At 43.4% G+C, this 20694-nt stretch overlaps 1 protein-coding gene across 1 annotated transcript in view; it reads right to left on the bottom strand.

Moving 5' to 3' along the window:
- Positions 1–20694, bottom strand: part of LOC137325483 (potassium channel subfamily T member 2-like) — a 576738-nt gene that overhangs the window by 537138 nt on the left and 18906 nt on the right. The gene's annotated exons all lie outside the window — the stretch shown is intronic.

The raw sequence follows: 20694 nt of genomic DNA, 5'->3' as shown, positions 1-20694 counted from the left end.
TGAGTTAGATATCTACGGCTAAAAAAAATCCAAGATCCGGGGATGGGCAGGGAGGGAGGTTGGTGGGGGCTTGCAGTGCAATTCCGGTGGGAGCAACACAATTTTGGATGGAACCTGCATCTACCAGCTTTTCACTGCATTAAAGATATGGTAAGAAACTGCACGCCTGAGGCAGGCGCAGCTTAGTCCTGCCTTCATAGCATTGCAGAGTATGTTTGGCAGCGTGTCTGGGGAGAGGAGTGGGGGCGATCTCCAGCTACCCTAGGAATTCCGCTCAGATTTCCTCATAAGCCCAAGACCTATGCCTTCTGTTATGGGCCTTAAGACTCCCTCAAAGTTGAAAACAAATACCAGTCTCAGAGGAGAAAAAAGAAAAAGGAAGATTTAAAGAAAGAACTTGCATTTATATAGCACTTCTCATGACTTCAGGACATCCCAAAGTTCTTTGCAGCCAATGAAGTACTTTAGAAGTGTAGTCATTGTTGGAATATAGGAAACGCGGCAGCCAATTTGGGAACAGCAAGCTCCCACAAACAGCAATGTGATAATGACCAGGTAATCTGTTTTGGTAGTGTTGGTTGAGGGATAAATATTGGCCAGGACACTTGGGGGAACTCCACTGCTCTTCTTCGAAAAGTGGCACGTGATCTTTTACATCCACCTGAAAGGGCAGACACAAACATATGTTTGAGCATTATAGGCTTTATTTAAATATTTTAAAATGTAATTTTGTAAACCTATCATAAAACTAAGATATACAGTTGTCCGTTAACCCTTGTAAGAAAAAGATAGCTCTGTAGGTGAAGGCAGGATCTCAACCATGTTTTTGCACGAAATATCTCATTTACGGATCATGTCCATGGAGACTGATACGCAACTATTTGCTGCAACAGAGGGTAGAAAGTATGTGTTGCTGTGACATCAGGTATGGGGATCCCTTTGCAATGTTCTCCTCAGAGACCAATAACAAGCAGCTTGTTTGTTTTTCTTTGTTTCAGTCTCCACCTAGTATTTGCTCAGACTTGTTGGAGACGAGGGGAAAATAACTACAAGAGTAGTCTCCATAGGCACCAATGTATCTGCCTGAATGCAAGAGGATCACCAAGCCCTACCTCACTATGCAAAATCTACTCCATGCTGCGCTGCAGAAATGGGTCCAAGCAAATTGATGTATTTTGCAACAAGAAGGACAGGGAAGCATATCCTCATGGCATATTCTCCTCAGACCAGAGAAGGTTAAGGGGAAATTTGATTAAGGGGAGATTTGATGAAGGTGTTCAAAATTATGAATGGTTTTGATAGAGTAAATAAAGAGAAATTGAATCCAGTGGCAGAAGGGTTGGTAACCAGATTTAAGGTGATCGGCAAAAGACCCAGAGGTGACATGAGGAAATAATTTTTTAAACACAGCAAGTTGTTATGATTTGGAATGCACTGCCTGAAAGGGTGGTGGAAGCAGATTCAATAATAACTTTCAAAAAGGGAATTGGATAAATACTTGGAGGGAAAAAATTTACAGGGCTACGGGAAAAGAGAAGGTGAATGGGACTAATTGGATAGCTCTGTCAAAGAGCCGGCACAGGTGAGATTGGCTGAATGGCCTCCTCCTGTGCTGTGCCATACTATGATACTATGTCCAAGTATCAAACCACCCTGGCAGCTGCATCATCAAGTAACAAAGAGAAAAGAAGACTTGGATGCTATCACAAATCAAACTCCACCTGAGGTTGCCAACTCATGTTGGACATATTCCTTGAGGTGTCATCACATGACTTCCTGCCTCCAACCACCCGTCCCCACACTCCTGCCATTAGTTGACTAAAATGACCATACTTGCAGCATCAGCCTTCCCATGCCAATCAGAAAGCGAATAGACTCATTACCCGATTGGATATTTGACTGTCAGTAAAACAGCCTTTTCCCCAGCTCAGATATTTTTATAACTAAAACCAAAGTGCTCAAAGAATTTTTTTTTAAACAAACAACTTTTTATTGCCCCTATGAATTTTCTCCTGGGTAGTTCACAGCAATGTCCTGGAGATTAGTCTTTAATTCCTGGAGCATCCAGGGCAATAATGGAGAGTTGGCAACCCTAACTCCACCCAGCATTCCTCACCGTATCATCTGCCAGAAGTTGTTATAAAACAAATTTTAAAATGAAACTTATTTTTAGGCACCATCAAATAAATTCCATACCATCACAAGTCGACATTATTGCCAAAAATTGAGTAAAGTCTCAGGAGTCATAGGCAGAGTAGCTGAGGGCCTACAAAGATCACCAGTGATGCATTGCCTTACAAAAGATGATTTTTTTTTATTTAAGATTGCAAAAATGCAAGACACTGTTAAGCCCACGAGGATCTCAATGTTTTCATGAACAGAAAAAGCCTTGCTCTCTATAAATGACCAAAGAAAGTCCTGCACGTCAAAGCCCGTTTCCCGTGGAGCGACGGTGATTTATTTATTCTCTAGCAGCTTGTGCCACAACTGTGTTGGCTCTGCAGATTGAATGGCTGGCTTTTTAGGAGATCAGAGTCATCGTTTGCTACCCTGCCATGATACCAATCAGGAAGTCACATGCAAGAGTGTTCATTAAATGAGGCTCATGACACCACCCAAATTAGAGTTGAGCATATCATGGGGACCTTGCAGCAATGCTTGATTGACACCCCATCCACCACCTTAAACATTCACTCCCTTCACCACCCGCGCACAGTGGCTGCAGTGTGTAACATCTACAAGATGTACTGCAGCAACTCGCCAAGGCTTTTTCGACAGCACCTCCCAAACCGGTGACCTCTACCACCGAGAAGGACAAGGGCAGCAGGCGCATGGGACCACCACCACCTGCACATTCCCCTCCAAGTCACACACCATCCTGACTTGGAAATATATCGCCGTTCCTTCATCGTCGCTGGGTCAAAATCCTGGAACTCCCTTCCTAACAGCATTGTGGGAGCACCTTTACCACACGGACTGCAGCGGTTCAAGAAGGTGGGTCACCACCACCTTCTCAAGGGCAATTAGGGATGGGCAATAAATACCAGCCTTGCTGGGAGGGGAGAAAATACAGACAGAAATTACATTCTTCAAGGGCATTCCTCTGGGTGGAGAAAAAATCCTCTAACCTCTGCTTTTGTTCTTTTTGATAATCTTTTGTGTCTACTCCACTTGAACAAGTATGGTTAATCTCTGTAAATATCAAAACTTCCAGGTGGAATGTATGCATGCCAGAAACAGGAGTTCCTAGAACACATAAAACATATTTCTTCCACACTGTCTACTATGCAAAATAAAAAGTCACAGCTGCAGCAACAATTGCTGTCTTTTAGCTAACACTTCTTTGCATGGACAGACTGTAGTTCAAATTCTGTCCACATCTGGGGGTGCTATTTGTCTAAAATATTTCACAATTGTCTCCATGATATGGAGGTCCATATGCACCCTTCATTTCATATAAAAATAGGAGAATCATTTGCCACAGAAATCCGTTCATTCTCTACGTGGATACAGCACCCCCATGATGCTGTCATACTTCACAGCTGAATTAAATACATTTTCATGTGCGGATATTACACAGTGTGCTGAGAGTTCGGTACGTGTGGGAGTTAGGTGAAGTGGGGGAAGGAGGTGCTGCTTTGCCTTGCTTTTCTTGCAGAGCGGTAGTGGACCTGAGAGCGGTGAGCGGCGGGAGAGAGCGAGACCAGAGCGGGGATAAAAACAGCACGGAGAGAGCGAGACCAGAGCGGAGATATAAACAGCGCGGAGAGAGCGAGACCAGAGCTTACTCTGAGAGCGAGACTCTGAGACCAGCGGCAGTTCGGGGTGACGTCACCAGTCAGAAAGTGACGCGGCACAGGGGAGGCAGCTGATTGGTGAGTAGGTTCAGGTGAGTATTTCTACCATTTTACTGTAAGTAAAGTAATAAGAAAGGGAAGATCTGCAGGTTTTATAGCAGATAGTGTTTTTTTTTAGTGAACCTAGGTCCCTAGTATAGTTAACATTTTCTAATTTCAACGTAATTTAAAAGGGGTAACTCAGCTAAGGCAAGTCATGGCAGCAGACCTCGCACCCGTGATATGCTCCTCCTGCAAGATGTGGGAAGTCATGGACACTACCAGTGTCCCTGCCGACCATGTGTGCGGGAAGTGTGTCCACCTGCAGCTACTGACCGATCGTATCTCGGAGCTGGAGCTGCGGGTGGACTCACTGTGGAGCATCCGCGATGCAGAGAAACTCGTGGATAGCACGTTTAGCGAGTTGGTCACACCGCAGGTAAAGGGTATACAGGCAGGAAGTGAATGGGTGACCACCAGGAAGAGTAAGAGATGCAGGCAGGTAGTGCAGGGGTCCCCTGTGTCCATCCCCCTCTCAAACAGATATGCCACTTTGGATGCTGTTGGGGGGGATGACTTATCAGGGGAAGGCAGCAGCAGCCAACTTCCTGGCACCACGGGTAGCTCTGCTGCACAGGCTGGGAGGAAAAAGAGTGGCAGAGCTATAGTGATAGGGGACTCAATTGTAAGGGGAATAGACAGGCGTTTCTGCGGCCGCAACCGAGACTCCAGGATGGTGTGTTGCCTCCCTGGTGCAAGGATCAAGGATGTCTCGGAGCGGCTACAGAACATTTTGGAGGGGGAGGGCGAACAGCCAGCTGTCGTGGTGCACATAGGCACCAACGATATAGGTAAAAAAGGGGATGAGGTCCTAAAAGCAGAATATAGGGAGTTAGGAGGTAAATTAAAAAATAGGACCTCAAAGGTAGTAATCTCAGGATTGCTGCCAGTGCCACGTGCTAGTCAGAGTAGAAATAGGAGGATATTTCAAATGAATACGTGGCTAGAGGAATGGTGCAAGGGGGAGGGATTCAAATTCCTGGGACACTGGAAACGGTTCTGGGGGAGGTGGGACCAGTACAAACCGGACGGTCTGCACCTGGGCAGGGCCGGGACCGCTGTCCTAGGAGGAGTGTTTGCTAGTGCTGTTGGGGAGGGTTTAAACTAAAGTGGCAGGGGGTTGGGAACCTGAGCAGGGAGAGAGAGGAAAGCGTAACAGGAAGGGACAGAAGGTATGGAGTAATAGGTAAAGTGTTAAAAAAGGAAAAAGCAGGAACTAAGCGTCACAAAACAGATTTGAAAGTTCTTTATCTGAATGCACGTAGCATTCGTAATAAAATGGACGAGTTAACGGCACAAATAACTACGTATGGGTATGATCTTGTGGCCATTACAGAAACATGGTTGCAGGGTGACAACGACTGGGAATTAAATATGCCAGGGTATTTAACAATCAGGAAGGACAGGCAGGAAGGAAGGGGAGGTGGGGTGGCTATGTTAATAAAGGAAGGAATCACTGTAATACAGAGAAATGATATTGGGACAAAGCATCAAGATAATGATACAGTTTGGGTGGAGATAAGGAATAATAAGGGAAAAAAAACATTAGTGGGCGTAGTATATAGGCCTCCTAATAGTTGCAACTCTGCTGGAAGAAGTATTAATCAGGAGATAGTTGGGGCATGTAATAAGGGAACAGCCATAATTATGGGGGATTTTAATTATCATATTAACTGGACAAATCAAATTGGGCAGAGCAGCCTTGAGGACGAGTTCATTGAGTGCATCAGGGATGGATTTCTTGAGCAGTATGTAACTGATCCTACAAGGGGGCAGGCAACCTTGGACCTGGTCCTGTGTAATGAGTCAGGATTAATTAATAATGTCCTAGTTAAGGATCCCCTTGGAACGAGCGACCACAACATGGTTGAATTCCATATCCAATTAGAGGGTGAGAAGGTTGATTCTCAAACAAGCGTACTGAGCTTGAATAAAGGAGACTATGATGGTATGAGAGCGGAATTGATTAAAGTGGACTGGGAAAATAGATTAAAGGGTAAGACGGTACATGAGCAGTGGTGTTCATTTAGGGAGTTATTTTACAACTTTCAAAATAAATATATTCCACTGAGGAAAAAAGGGTGTAAAAGAAATGACAGCCACCCGTGGCTAAGTAAAGAAATCAAGGATAGTATCCGACTAAAAACAAGGACATATAAGGTAGCCAAACTTAGTGGGAGGATAGAAGATTGGGAATTCTTCAAAAGACAGCAAAAAGTAACTAAAGGATTGATTAAGAAAGGGAAGTTAGATTATGAAAAGAAATTAGCAAAAAATATAAAAACAAATAGCAAGAGTTTCTATAGTTATATAAAAAGAAAAAGGGTGGCTAAGGCAAACATAGGTCCCTTAGAGGATGAGACCGGGAAATTAATGGTGGGAAACATGGAGATGGCAAAAATGCTGAACAAATATTTTGTTTCAGTCTTTACAGTAGAGGACACTAAGAATATCCCAACACTGGACAAACAGGGGACTCTCGGGGGGGAGGAGCTAAATACGATTAAAATCACTCAAGAGATGGTACTCAGTAAAATAATGGGACTCAAGGCGGATAAATCCCCTGGACCTGATGGCTTCCATCCTAGGGTCTTGAGGGAAGTGGCAGTAGGGATTGTGGATGCTTTGGTGATAGTTTTCCAAAATTCCCTGGACTCAGGAGAGGTCCCGGCAGATTGGAAAACTGCTAATGTAACACCGTTATTTAAAAAGGGTAGTAGGCAGAAGGCTGGAAATTATAGGCCAGTTAGCTTAACATCTGTGGTGGGTAAAATTTTGGAGTCTATTATTAAGGAGACAGTAACGGAACATTTAGATAAGCATAATTTAATAGGACAAAGTCAGCATGGCTTTATGAAGGGGAAGTCATGTCTGACAAATTTGCTTGAGTTCTTCGAGGATATAACGTATAGGGTGGATAAAGGGGAACCAGTGGACGTAGTGTATTTAGACTTCCAGAAGGCATTCGACAAGGTGCCACATAAAAGATTATTACTTAAGATAAAAAATCACGGGATTGGGGGTAATATTCTGGCATGGGTGGAGGATTGGTTATCAAACAGGAAGCAGAGAGTTGGGATAAATGGTTCATTTTCGGACTGGCAACCAGTAACCAGTGGTGTTCCACAGGGGTCGGTGCTGGGTCCCCAACTCTTTACAATCTATATTAACGATTTGGAGGAGGGGACCGAGTGCAACATATCAAAATTTGCAGATGATACAAAGATGGGAGGGAAAGTAGAGAGTGAGGAGGACATAAAAAACCTGCAAGGGGATATAGACAGGCTGGGTGAGTGGGCGGAGATTTGGCAGATGCAATATAATATTGGAAAATGTGAGGTTATGCACTTTGGCAGGAAAAATCAGAGAGCAAGTTATTTTCTTAATGGCGAGAGACTGGAAAGTACTGCAGTACAAAGGGATCTGGGGGTCCTAGTGCAAGAAAATCAAAAAGTTGGTATGCAGGTGCAGCAGGTGATCAAGAAAGCCAACGGAATGTTGGCTTTTATTGCTAGGGGGATAGAATATAAAAACAAGGAGGTATTGCTGCAGTTATATAAGGTATTGGTGAGACCGCACCTGGAATACTGCATACAGTTTTGGTCTCCATACTTAAGAAAAGACATACTTGCTCTCGAGGCAGTACAAAGAAGGTTCACTCGGTTAATCCCGGGGATGAGGGGGCGGACATATGAGGAGAGGTTGAGTAGATTGGGACTCTACTCATTGGAGTTCAGAAGAATGAGAGGCGATCTTATTGAAACATATAAGATTGTGAAGGGTCTTGATCGGGTGGATGCAGTAAGGATGTTCCCAAAGATGGGTGAAACTAGAACTAGGGGGCATAATCTTAGAATAAGGGGCTGCTCTTTCAAAACTGAGATGAGGAGAAACTTCTTCACTCAGAGGGTGGTAGGTCTGTGGAATTTGCTGCCCCAGGAAGCTGTGGAAGCTACATCATTAGATAAATTTAAAACAGAAATAGACAGTTTCCTAGAAGTAAAGGGAATTAGGGGTAATGGGGACCGGGCAGGAAATTGGACATGAAGCTGAGTTCGGATCGGTCAATGCCCTGTGGGTGGCGGAGAGGGCCCAGGGGCTATGTGGCCGGGTCCTGCTCCGACTTCTTGTGTTCTTTAGATTTGTGGTTGGGATCAGATCAGCCATGATCTTATTGAATGGCGGAGCAGGCTCGAGGGGCCGATTGGCCTACTCCTGCTCCAATTTCTTATGTTCTTATGATATCAGTTTTTAAGCAGTTTGTTAGATACTTAAAAAACTGTGCAAGCAACATTATAGGTGCACAATTAGTATCGGTGCACAATGAATACTATCTCTGCTGATACCCCTCCCTCTCTGCCAGCAAAAATGCAAATAAGTATTTTTTTTCTCCCTCTTCATTTCTACTTTTTCATCTGATTGCTCCTTTTCTGTGTCTTTCCTTCACTTAATTTCTTTCTTCCTTTACGTATCTGTGCTTTCACTTACCAGTTCACTGTCCTTTTTCTGTGTCTTATTTCTCCCCATTTCTCCTTCTGAATGTTTTTTTTCCTCTCTTATTTATCACCATGTCCATTTGGAATATATTTAGTGAATAAGATGTTAAATGCAGTTATACTTCAGCATAGAACCTGCTAACTTTTAGTGAATGGTTAATTCAATAGAAGATAAGAAAGTATAAAAGCACTCACTCTTAGCTAGTCATAAAGCCCAGCATAGAGGATATTGCACGGATTTACATATCCTGTTAAGTTATTATAAATTGCACAAGAAATTAACTATGATTTTGTCAAGTTATAGGCACATTGGAACAGGAGTAGGCCATTTAGCCCTTCGAGTCTGTTCCCCCATTCAATGAGATCATGGCTGATCTGTGACCTAACTCCATATATCCGCCCTAGCCCCATATCCCTTAATACCTTAATACCTTTAGTTAACAAAAATCTATCAATCTCAGCTGCCATTTGAGGAAGAGTGTTCCAAACTTCTACCACCCTTTGCGTGTAGAAGTGTTTCCTAACTTCACTCCTGGCTCTAATTTTTAAGGCTATGTCCCTAAGTCCTAGATGCCCCAACCAGCGGAAATAGTTTCTCTCTGTCTACCCTATCAGTTCCCCTTAATATCTTGAGCTTCGATCAAACCAACCTTTAATCATCTAAATACCAGGGAATACAACCCTAGTTTGTGTAATCTCTCCTCATAATTGAACCCTCAGAGTCCAGGTATCATTCCAGTAAATCTACCCTGCACTCCCTCCAAGGCCAATATATCCTTCCTAAGGTGCGGTGCCCAGGACTGAACACAATACTCCAGCTGTGGTCTAACCAGGGCTTTGTATAGCTGTAGCATAACTTCTACCCCCTTGTATTCTAGTTCTCTAGATATAAAGGCCAGCATTCGATTAGCCATTTTGATTAATTTCTGTACCTTTCCATGACATTTTGATGATCGATGTACATGGGCCCCTAAGTCTCTTTGGACCGCCATTGTATTGAGCTTTTCACCATTTAGAAAGTACTCTGATCTATCCTTCTTCGGTCCAAAGTGGATGACCTCACACTTGTCGACAATGAGATCCATTTGCCACAGTTTTGCCCATTCACTTAATCTATTAATATCTCTCTAATTTTATGCTTCCATCTACACTGTTTACAATGCTGCCTATCTTTGTCATTGGCAAACTTGGTTATGTGGTTCTCCATCGCGTCATCTAAGTTGTTAATAAATAGTGACTAGTTGAGGCCCCAAAACAGATCACTGTGGGACGCCACTAGTCACATCCTGCTAATTTGAGAACCTGCCCATTATCCCTACTATCTGTCTTGTAAGAATATAAGACATAAGAACATAAGAAATAGCAGCAGGAGTAGGTCATACGGCCCCTTGAGCCTGCTCCGCCATTCAATAAGATCGTGGCTGATCTTCGAACTCAACTCCACTTTCCCGCCAATCCCCATATCCCTTGATTTCCCTAGAGTCCAAAAATCTATCCATCTCAGCCTTGAATATACTCAACAACTGAGCATCCACAGCCCTCTGGGGTAGAGAATTCCAAAGATTCACAACCCTTTGAGTGGAGAAATTTCTCCTCATCTCAGTCCTAAATGGCCAATCCCTTATCCTGAGATTATGTCTCCTAGTTCTAGACTCTCCAGTCAGGGGAAACAGCCTCTCCGCATCTACCCTGTCAAACCCTCTCAGAATCCAATATGTTTCAATGAGATCACCTCTCATTCTTCTAAACTCCTGAGAGTATAGGCCTATTCTACTCAACCTCTCCTCATAGGACAACCCTCTAATCCTAGGAATCAATCTAATCAACTTTTGTTGTACTGCCTCTAAGGCAAGTATATCCTTCCTTAGATAAGGAGACCAAAACTGTACACAGTACTCCAGGTGTAGTCTTAACAAAGCCCTGTACAATCGCAGCAAGTCTTCCTTACTCTTGTACTCCAACCCCCTTGCAATAAAGGCCAACATACCATTTGCCTTCCTAATTGTTTGCTGTACCTGCTTGTTAACTTCCTGTGTTTCAAGTACAAGGTCACCCAAATCCCTCTGAACCAACATTTAATAGTTTCTCACCATTTAAAAAAATATTCTGCTTTTCTATTCTTCCTACCAAAGTGAACAAGCTCACATTTCCACACATTATACTCCATCTGCCCACTCACTTAACCTGTCTATATCCCTTTGCAGACTCTGTCCTCCTCACAGCTTACTTTCCCACCCGGCTTTGTATCATCAGCAAACTTGGAAACATTACACTTGGTCGCTTCATCTAAGTCATTAATATAGATTGTAAATAGCTGAGGCCCAAGAACCGATCTTTGCGGCACCCCACTAGTCACAGCCTGTCAACCTGAAAATGACCCGTTTATCACAACTCTGTTTTCAGTCTGTTAAGCAATCCTCTATCCATGCTAAAATATTACCCCCAACCCCATGAGCCCTTATCTTGTGTAACAACCTTTTATGTGGCACCTTTTTGAATGCCTTTTGAAAATCGAAAAATACTACATCCACTGGTTCCCCTTTATCTACCTGGTATTTACATCCTCAGAAAACTATAATGGATTTATCAAACACAATTTCCCTTTCATAAAACCATGCTGACTCAACCTAATCACATGATTTTCTAAATGCCCCGTTACTACGTACCTTAATAAAGGCTTCCAGCATTTTCCTGACTACTGATGTCGAGCTAACTGGCCTGTAGTTCCAGTTTTCTCCCTCCCTCCTTTTTTGAAAGTGGTGTTACATTTGCTACCTTCTAATCGACTGGAGTCGCTCTAGAATCTAAGGAATTTTGGAAGATCACAACCAATGCATCCACTAACTCTGCAGCCACCTCTTTTAGAACCCTAGGATGTAGGCCATCAGGTCCAGGGATTTGTCTGCTTTTAGTCCCATTAATTTCTCCAATACTTTTTCTTTACTAATCTTAATTACTTTAAGTTCCTCACTTTCATTATCCCCTTGGTTCCCCACTTTTCTGGTATTTTTTGTGTCTTCTACTGTGAAGACAGGTGCAAAACATTTGTTTGACATCTCTGCCATTTCCTTATTCCCCATTATAATTTCTCCTGTCTCAGCCTCTAATGGACCCATGTTTATTTTGGCTACTCTCTTCCTTTTTATGCACTTGTAGAAGCTCTTACAATCTGTTTTTATATTTCTTGCTAGTTTATTCTCATATTCCATTTTCTCCCTCCATCAATTTTTTGGTCATCCTTTGCAGGTTTCTAAAACTCTCCCAACCTCAGGTTTACTGCTCTTCTTGGCAACACTATAAGCCTCTTCTTTTAATCTAATACTATCCTTAACTTCTTTAGTTAGCCGCGGATGGATCACTTTTCCTGTGGAGTTTTTATTTCTCAATGGAATATATATCCATTGAGAATTATGAAATATTTCTTTAAATGTTCACCATTGCTTATTTACCATCATATCTTTTAATCTAATTTCCCAATCAACCTTAGCCAACTTGCCCTCATACCTATGTAATTAGCTTTGTTTAAGTTTAAGACTCTAGTTTCGGACTTAAGTACGTCTCTCAAACTCAATGTGAAATTCTATCATATTATGATCACTCTTCGCCAGAGGATCCCTTACTATGAAATTACTAATTAACCCTGTCTCATTACATCAGACCAGATCTAAAATAACCAGTTACATGGTTGGTTCCACAATGAATTGTTCTAGGAAACTGTCTTGAATACATTCCATGAAATCGTCCTCCAAACTACTTTTGCCAATTTGATTTATCCAATCTAAATGAAGATTAAAGCCCCCCAGGATTACTGCATTACTTTTGTTACAAGCTCCTCTTATGTCTTGATTAATATTCTGTCCAACAGTGTTAATACTGTTAGGGGGCCTATAAACTACTAACCACCAGTGTTTTCTGCCCCTTGTTATTTCTTATCTCCACCCGTACTGATTCTATTTCCTGATCTTCCGAGCCAAGATCCTTTCTCACAACTGTCTTTATGTCATCCTTTTTTTTTAAATCAGGGCTAGGCTACCCCCCGTCCTTTTCCATTTGTCTGTCTTTTCAAAAAGTCAAGTACCCTGGGATATTTAGCTCCCAACCTTGGGCACCTTGCAACCACATCCCAGTAATGGCAACTGGATCAAACCCATTTATCTCGATTTATGCTATTAATTCATTCATCTTGTTAAGAACGCTTCGTGCATTCAGATAAAGCACCTTTAATTTTAACTTTTTACTATTTTTCCCTGATTTGAACTTGTTCACTCATGCACTATTACCATTGAACTCCCTGTTCCCTTCCTGACACAGTTTGTTTATCTTTACCCAAATCACTATACTGCTCTATGGACTTGACTTTTCTCTTTAGAAATTTATAAATTTAGAAAATTTACCCTTACCTGAACCCTCCCCCTTTCTAGTTTAAAGTCCTTTCCACCACCTTAATCATTCGATTCACCAGGACACTGGTCCCAACCCAGTTCAAGTGGAGCCCGTCCCAACGGAATAGCTCCCTCTTTCCCCAGTACAGGTGCCAGTATCCCATGAATCGAAACCCGTCTCCCTTACCACTCTGAGCCACGCATTTAACTCTCTGATCTGTTAGACCCTATGCCAATTTGTGCGTGGCTCAGGTAGTAATCCAAAGATTACAACCTTTGAGGTTCCACTTTTTAATTTAGAATGTAACTCCTCAAACTCCCTCAGCATAACCTCATTCCTAGTTCTACCTATGTCGTATGGTTCTGATGTGGACCACGACAGCTGGATCCTCCCCCTCATGCTCCGAGGAGTTATTAACCCTGGCACCGGGCAGGCAATACAGCCTTTGGGGCTCCCAGTCATTGCTGCAGAGAACTGCATCTATTCCCCTGACTATACCAACCCCTACCACATTCCTTTTTACTCCCCACACTTCAATGGCCTCCTTTACCACAGTGCCGTAGTCAAATTGCCCATCCTCCCTGCAGTCTTTGTTCTCATCCACATAGGTAGCAAGTACCTCGTACTTGTTGGACAAGGTCAAAGGCTGAGGCTCCTCCATCACTGCATCTGGGGTCTCCTTACTTGCCTGGCTCACAGTCACATCCTCCTTTCCCTGACCATATCTAAACTACTACCTAACCTAAGGGGTGTGACTGCCTCCTGGATCAAAGTGTCCAGATAACTCCCCACACCCCTCCCTGATGCATCGCAATGCCTGCAGCTCCGACTCCAGCTCATAAACTCTGAGCTGAAGTTCCTTGAGCTGCAGATACTTATTGCAGATGTGGCTCCTCAGGATCTCGCTGGTCTCCACCAACTCCCACCTGCTGCACTAAAGACACACCACCTGCCCTGCCATCCCAATCTAACCTTGTTTTATATATTTAATTAGTTAAAGTTTTTATGTAATAAATTGATGGTTTACTTTTAGTTTTAAAAAACTAATTAATTTATCTAGTTTAAACTAGTTTCTTGCTCTAACTCTTTAGTTTTAAGGCTTTTTAATTAATACTAACTGACTAACCACAACAAACACTAATGACACTAAACATACTTACCAATAAACTAAATACTTACAATGACTTACCCTCAGTACTCCTCTGTGACGTCACTTTTTGTCTTGTCTTGATTTTTTTTTATTTCACCGCACAGGTCCTCTCTCCCCGCTCCTTTTATTGGCCCCTCAGGTCCACTCTCCCCACTCCTGTTATTGGCCCCTCAGGTCCACTCTCCCCGCTCCTTTTATTGGCCCCTCAGGTCCACTCTCCCCACTCCTGTTATTGGCCCCTCAGGTCCACTCTCCCCGCTCCTTTTATTGACCCCTCAGGTCCGCTCTCCCCGCTCCTTTTATTGGCCCCTCAGGTCCACTCTCCCCACTCCTGTTATTGGCCCCTCAGGTCCACTCTCCCCGCTCCTTTTATTGGCCCCTCAGGTCCACTCTCCCCACTCCTTTTATTGGCCCCTCAGGTCCTCTCTCCCCGCTCCTTTTATTGGCCCCTCAGGTCCACTCTCCCCGCTCCTTTTATTGGCCCCTCAGGTCCACTCTCCCCGCTCCTTTTATTGGCCCCTCAGGTCCACTCTCCCCACTCCTTTTATTGGCCCCTCAGGTCCACTCTCCCCGCTCCTTTTATTGGCCCCTCAGGTCCACTCTCCCCGCTCCTTTTATTGGCCCCTCAGGTCCACTCTCCCCACTCCTTTTATTGGCCCCTCAGGTCCACTCTCCCCACTCCTTTTATTGGCCCCTCAGGTCCACTCTCCCCACTCCTGTTATTGGCCCCTCAGGTCCACTCTCCCCGCTCCTGTTATTGGCCCCTCAGGTCCACTCTCCCCGCTCCTTTTATTGGCCCCTCAGGTCCACTCTCCCCGCTCCTTTTATTGGCCCCTCAGGTCCACTCTCCCCGCTCCTTTTATTGGCCTCTCAGGTCCACTCTCCCCGCTCCTGTTATTGGCCCCTCAGGTCCACTCTCCCCGCTCCTGTCATTGGCCCCTCAGGTCCTCTCTCCCCACTCCTTTTATTGGCCTCTCAGGTCCACTCTCCCCGCTCCTTTTATTGGCCCCTCAGGTCCACTCTCCCCACTCCTGTTATTGGCCCCTCAGGTCCACTCTCCCCACTCCTGTTATTGGCCCCTCAGGTCCACTCTCCCCACTCCTTTTATTGGCCTCTCAGGTCCACTCTCCCCGCTCCTTTTATTGGCCTCTCAGGTCCACTCTCCCCGCTCCTTTTATTCACCCCTCAGGTCCACTCTCCCCGCTCCTTTTATTGGCCCCTCAGGTCCACTCTCCCCACTCCTTTTATTGGCCTCTCAGGTCCACTCTCCCCGCTCCTTTTATTGGCCCCTCAGGTCCACTCTCCCCACTCCTTTTATTGGCCTCTCAGGTCCACTCTCCCCGCTCCTTTTATTGGCCCCCTCAGGTCCACTCTCCCCGCTCCTGTCATTGGCCCCTCAGGTCCACTCTCCCCGCTCCTTTTATTGGCCCCTCAGGTCCACTCTCCCCGCTCCTTTTATTGGCCCCTCAGGTCCACTCTCCCCGCTCCTTTTATTGGCCCCTCAGGTCCTCTCTCCCCACTCCTTTTATTGGCCCCTCAGGTCCACTCTCCCAGCTCCTTTTATTGGCCCCTCAGGTCCACTCTCCCCGCTCCTTTTATTGGCCCCTCAGGTCCACTCTCCCCACTCCTTTTATTGGCCCCTCAGGTCCACTCTCCCCGCTCCTTTTATTGGCCCCTCAGGTCCACTCTCCCCGCTCCTTTTATTGGCCCCTCAGGTCCACTCTCCCCGCTCCTTTTATTGGCCCCTCAGGTCCACTTTCCCTGCTCAGCCAATCTCCCAACCAGGGCACTAATTCCATGAGCTTCACCTTTAGCTAACAGTCTCTTATGAGGGACTTTATCGAATGCCTTCTGGAATTCCATATAAACAACATCCATAGACATTCCCCTGTCCATTACTTTAGTCACCTCTTCAAAAAATTCAATCATGTTCGTCAGGCATTACCTACCCTTTACAAATCCATGCTGGCTCTCTCTGATCAGCTGAAAATTTTCCAAGGTGATCAGTCACTATCCTGAATTATAGGCTCTAGTAATTCCCCAAAGCAGATGTTAGACTAACTGGTCAATAATTTCCTGGTTTCCCTCTCTCTCCTTTCTGAAGTAGCAGAGTGACATGTGCAATTTTCCAACCCAAAGGAATGGTTCCTGAATCGAGAGAACTTTGGAAGATTATAGTTAGGGCATCTGCAATGTTCTCACCTACTTCCTTTAAAACCCTGGGATGGAAACCATCTGGTCCTGGAGATTTGTCACTCTTTAGTGCCATTATTTTCATTGCTGTTAATTTGCTACGTTAAATTCCTAATTGACCTGTCCCTGATTCAAAATTAGCTTCCTTGGGGTATCTGGCATGCCATCCTCTTTTTCTACTGTAAATACTGACACACAGCAATTATTTAACATGTCCATTTCCTTAAGTAACATTATTTATCATTTCCATTTATTAATTATTGCTTTTCATGTTGTCTTTTGCCCTTTCTGTTTAACTAATGTCACAACTCCGCACTCTGCATTTGCTGCCTCCATCCTTGTGACCTATTGACTTAAATCAGTTCACCAACAGAAGAGCATACAGTTTGTTGTTATAAAAACAGAAAATGCTGAAGAAGCTCAGCAAATCAGGCAGCATCTGTGGAGAAGGAAACAGAGTTAACGTTTCAGGTCAAAGACCTTTCGTCAGAATTGGACGATGTTAAAAGGGTTACGTTTTTCAGCAAGTACAGAGCCGGGGGGGGGGGGGGGGAAGGAAGGGGAGGAAAGAACAAAAGGGAAGGTCTGTGATAGAGTAGAGGGCACCAGTTTGTTATGATTTTTTTTTTATTCGTTCATGGGATGTGGGCGTTGCTGGCGAGGCCAGCATTTATTGCCCATCCCTAATTGCCCTTGAGAAGGTGGTGGTGAGCCGCCTTCTTCAACCGCTGCAGTCTGTGTGGTGAAGGTTCTCCCACAGTGCTGTTAGGAAGGGAGTTCCAGGATTTTGACCTGGGATTTGATGATTGTGATAACCACAAGAGCCACTGCTCATCCCACATTGTCACTGGGTATATTTTTAAAATCGATCTGTATAATTAAAAGTCTGAAATTGAAGTCCAAAGTGTGTGGGAAAATTTACACCACATTTCAAAGCACCTCACATGCAAAGTATCCATCACACTTGCATCCAATTGGCTCAAGTAACCAGTTGCTCTTAAGTGATTTGCTCTATTGCATACAGATAGGAAAGGTTGCCAATTACAAACCAATCATCAGGTAGGAAAAGCTATTAATCCCAAACAACCAACCTACACAAAACCAATGAAATAACAGATTTCCCCCCAATTAGGAACCGCCAGCTGCTAAAAAACTAATCAAATTGCTCAAACAAATTTTTCTGGTTTCTTTCAGCAGCCAAATTGTTTCCTCAACCAGCCAACTGTAAACATACCTAAAAACACAAATTAGAACATAACAAGTATAGTAAAAATTAAATAATTCACAAAAATATTTAAACTTAATGCATCAAATTGTTCAAGATCTGTTGGAAATCTGTTCACTATGTTTTGGCTCCAGATCTATGCTTTCTCAGATACCTGGGACACAACTTGCTCCTTTCCCTGAATTTCCTTTGTACAGCTGGACCTTCTTGATATTTTTTGGGCCACAGCGCACGCAATGCACCTCGGTAACCAGCAATCTCATATGAGCCATTATAGTTTATATTCAACATTAAATTCACAACAACTATTTTCCAGAACATTACAAGTTCACACTTTTCCAGCTGTAACATTCATGGTTTACACCAGGGACATTGTTCAAGAAATCTTGGGAGCTGCTGGAAATTTTGCTTCAAATGAAGTGGATTCATCCTTCTTCATTTCTTTAATATATGCACAACTCATATTTCCTCCCTCCCTGAAAGACATGAACAACTCAGTGTATTGTTTAAAGCACTTTTTGAGAAAAAAAAAACAAGTAATGGACTGCTCTTTATTCAATTTTTAACCTGGTTCCATTCTCTTCAGGCTCCAGATGGGCAAATAACTGAATACAGCCATGTGCAGGGCAGCAGCAAGGCTAAGTCCTAACGCTCAGAGTTGTGTGATAGACTTGGCGTTGCTGCAAGGTACTTGGTGTTGATACGCACTGTTTTCTGCTCAACACAGAGCCAATGAACCAGTTAAAGCATTGTCAACCCAGAAGACTTCTCCTTTTAACAGAAAACAAAAAAACGTCAGAATATTACAGGTCAGTTATAACTACATTGCATTTACAGCAAGATATCACAACAATATTGGAAATCATTTTCATGGAGTCTGAGTAAAAATATTCACTACATACCCTCCACATAAAATTCAATAAGTGGGACCAATGTTTGCTAAAATTTAGAGAAACCTTATCATCTATCAAACCCCACTGTAATGAGAAGGATAAAACAGCTTCATGCCATTGTCTGACCACCTGACATTCATTAGCAAGTTTCGTATTCATCCAACAATCCTCGGCATCTTTAGGTAGTCTAACCCTACCTTCCCCCACACCAATAGTGCGTCAGAGATTCTAAAGGGTCACTGTTAAAATACAATAACTCTTAAGAAAAAACAAAGATATATACACACTATATCTATATGATTTCAAAAGATACATTTATGCTTTTTATGAAGTATACAATAAAAAAAGTCTATAGCACATTGGCTGTTACACGGTATGAAAGGTCATGTCATTACAAAAAAGTGCATCCTCCAACATACCACGAAGATGCCATGGGAGGTCCACTCGTAGATTTAAAACTTGACTTTTACAATGTTGATGAAAATTAGCTGACTATCAAAATATAGTTTTCCATTTCCACCAATGAAACACATTATCAAATAATTCTCTGTATAAGATGGAAGTCATTCTGAATTGTCACAGACAAGAGAACTCCCCTGTGCTTCTTCAAAATAGTGCCATGGGATCTTTAACGTCCATCTGAGAGGGCCGATTAAGCCTCGGTTTAAGGTCTCATCTGAAAGATGGATCCTCCGACAGTGCAGCACTCCCTCAGTACTGCACTGGAGTGTATGCTGCTTAGTTAAAGCATTAGTTTCTAAGGGAGGCAGAACATTAAAACTTGGGCGAGAGGTTAAAAAATATCATATGTATGAAAGAAACCTATCTGACGGTACTGGAGTTGATATTCAAAAAGATTGAAGAAGTATAATCCTCATTATTACACAAACAATAATGGATCTTTGTTTATCTCATTAAAAAGTGGTCTGTAATGTGGTAAACCCCAGAATAGAACTCTTATTCATTTTTATCTAATTAGATCATCCACCCAATTATACAGTACTATCTCAGCATAAGCACTTTCACATTCCTCCAAATAATTTTAGATTAGATTTTCCTCCATTTTATTTCCTTTTCTATAGTGGTATCTTTACAGTTACTTATTATACCACCAATAAATGCTACTGAAATCATATTTACTGCAATGTGACGCAAACACACTACATCAACTATATTACTGTCTATGGTACAAAAATAGATTTAAGACTTACAAAAACAAGAGGTAAAAACAGCACAATGAATATGAATTAAATTTGTCGATTTGAATGACTGTGTAAATTTGTAGTGCATGGCAGACATTTCCAGTCCCACTCGGATGTCTAAATGGAGCTGGCTAATTAGAATATCTCGCTCATTATATCATCAAAAAATAACCGTTGATTGCCTGGAAGTATAATGACAGAGGACATAGGCGAGTAAAACATGGAAAAGTTGAGAGCTTAGCCAAGAAAAACTGTAAACTTTATGATTTAAGATATGGTACCGTTCTATCATAATTGTGAAGAAATAAAGTGACAAATGAGAAAGGCGAGAAAGTTTAACTCCTGACAGCAATTCTAGTTGGGAAAGCCAAGGGGGCACTTTAAACGTCCGCCCAAAACAGGCCTGACATCAGCATTGTGAGGCCAGGTCCATTTTTAGGTTCAGGCCTCATTTGCGGGCAGAAACTTAAATATGCTGCAGTTTGCTGTTCGCGCGAGGGCAGAATATTGGCTGGCTCCTACATTGAGTGTTGCTCTGAGTTTCTGGGGGCAGGGGCGGGGGGGGGGGGGGGGAGAAGAGAGGAGAGGGGGAGGTGTCAATCATAGAAACATAGAAAATAGAAACATGAGTAGGCTATTCGGCCCTTCGAGCCTGCTCCGCCATTCAATATGGTCATGGCTGATCCTCCATCTCAATACCATATTCCCGCTCTCTCCCCATACCCCTTGATGCCTTTTGTGTCTAGAAATCTATCTAGCTCCTTCTTAAGTCTATTCAGTGACTTGGCCGTCACAGCCTTCTGTGGTAGAGAATTCCACAGGTTCACCATCCTCAGTGAAGAAATTTCTCCTCATCTCAGTCCTAAATGTCCCACCCTGTATCCTGAGACTGTGACCCCTCGTTCTGGACCCGCCCCAGCCAGGAGAAACATCCTCCCTGCATCCAGTCTGTCTAGCCCTGTCAGAATTTTATTTGTTTCAATGAGATCCCTTCTCATTCTTCTAAACTCGAGTGAATACAGGCTGAGTCGACCCAATCTCTCCTCATACGACTGTCCTGCCATCCCAGGAATCAGTCTGGTGAATCTTCGCTGCACTCCCTCTATGGCAAGTATATCCTTTCTTAGGTAAGGAGAGCAAAGCTGCACACAATACTCCAGGTGTGGTCTCGCCAAGGCCCTGTATAACTGCAGTAAGACATCCTTGCTCCTGTACTCAAATCCTCTTGCAGTGAAGGCCAACATACCATTTGTCTT

Source organism: Heptranchias perlo, chromosome 9 (genome assembly GCF_035084215.1).
Source record: "Heptranchias perlo isolate sHepPer1 chromosome 9, sHepPer1.hap1, whole genome shotgun sequence".
Taxonomy (NCBI): Eukaryota; Metazoa; Chordata; class Chondrichthyes; order Hexanchiformes; family Hexanchidae; genus Heptranchias; species Heptranchias perlo.
Note: the sequence above shows the minus strand (reverse complement) of the source record. Positions and strands in the feature narration are given on the sequence as shown.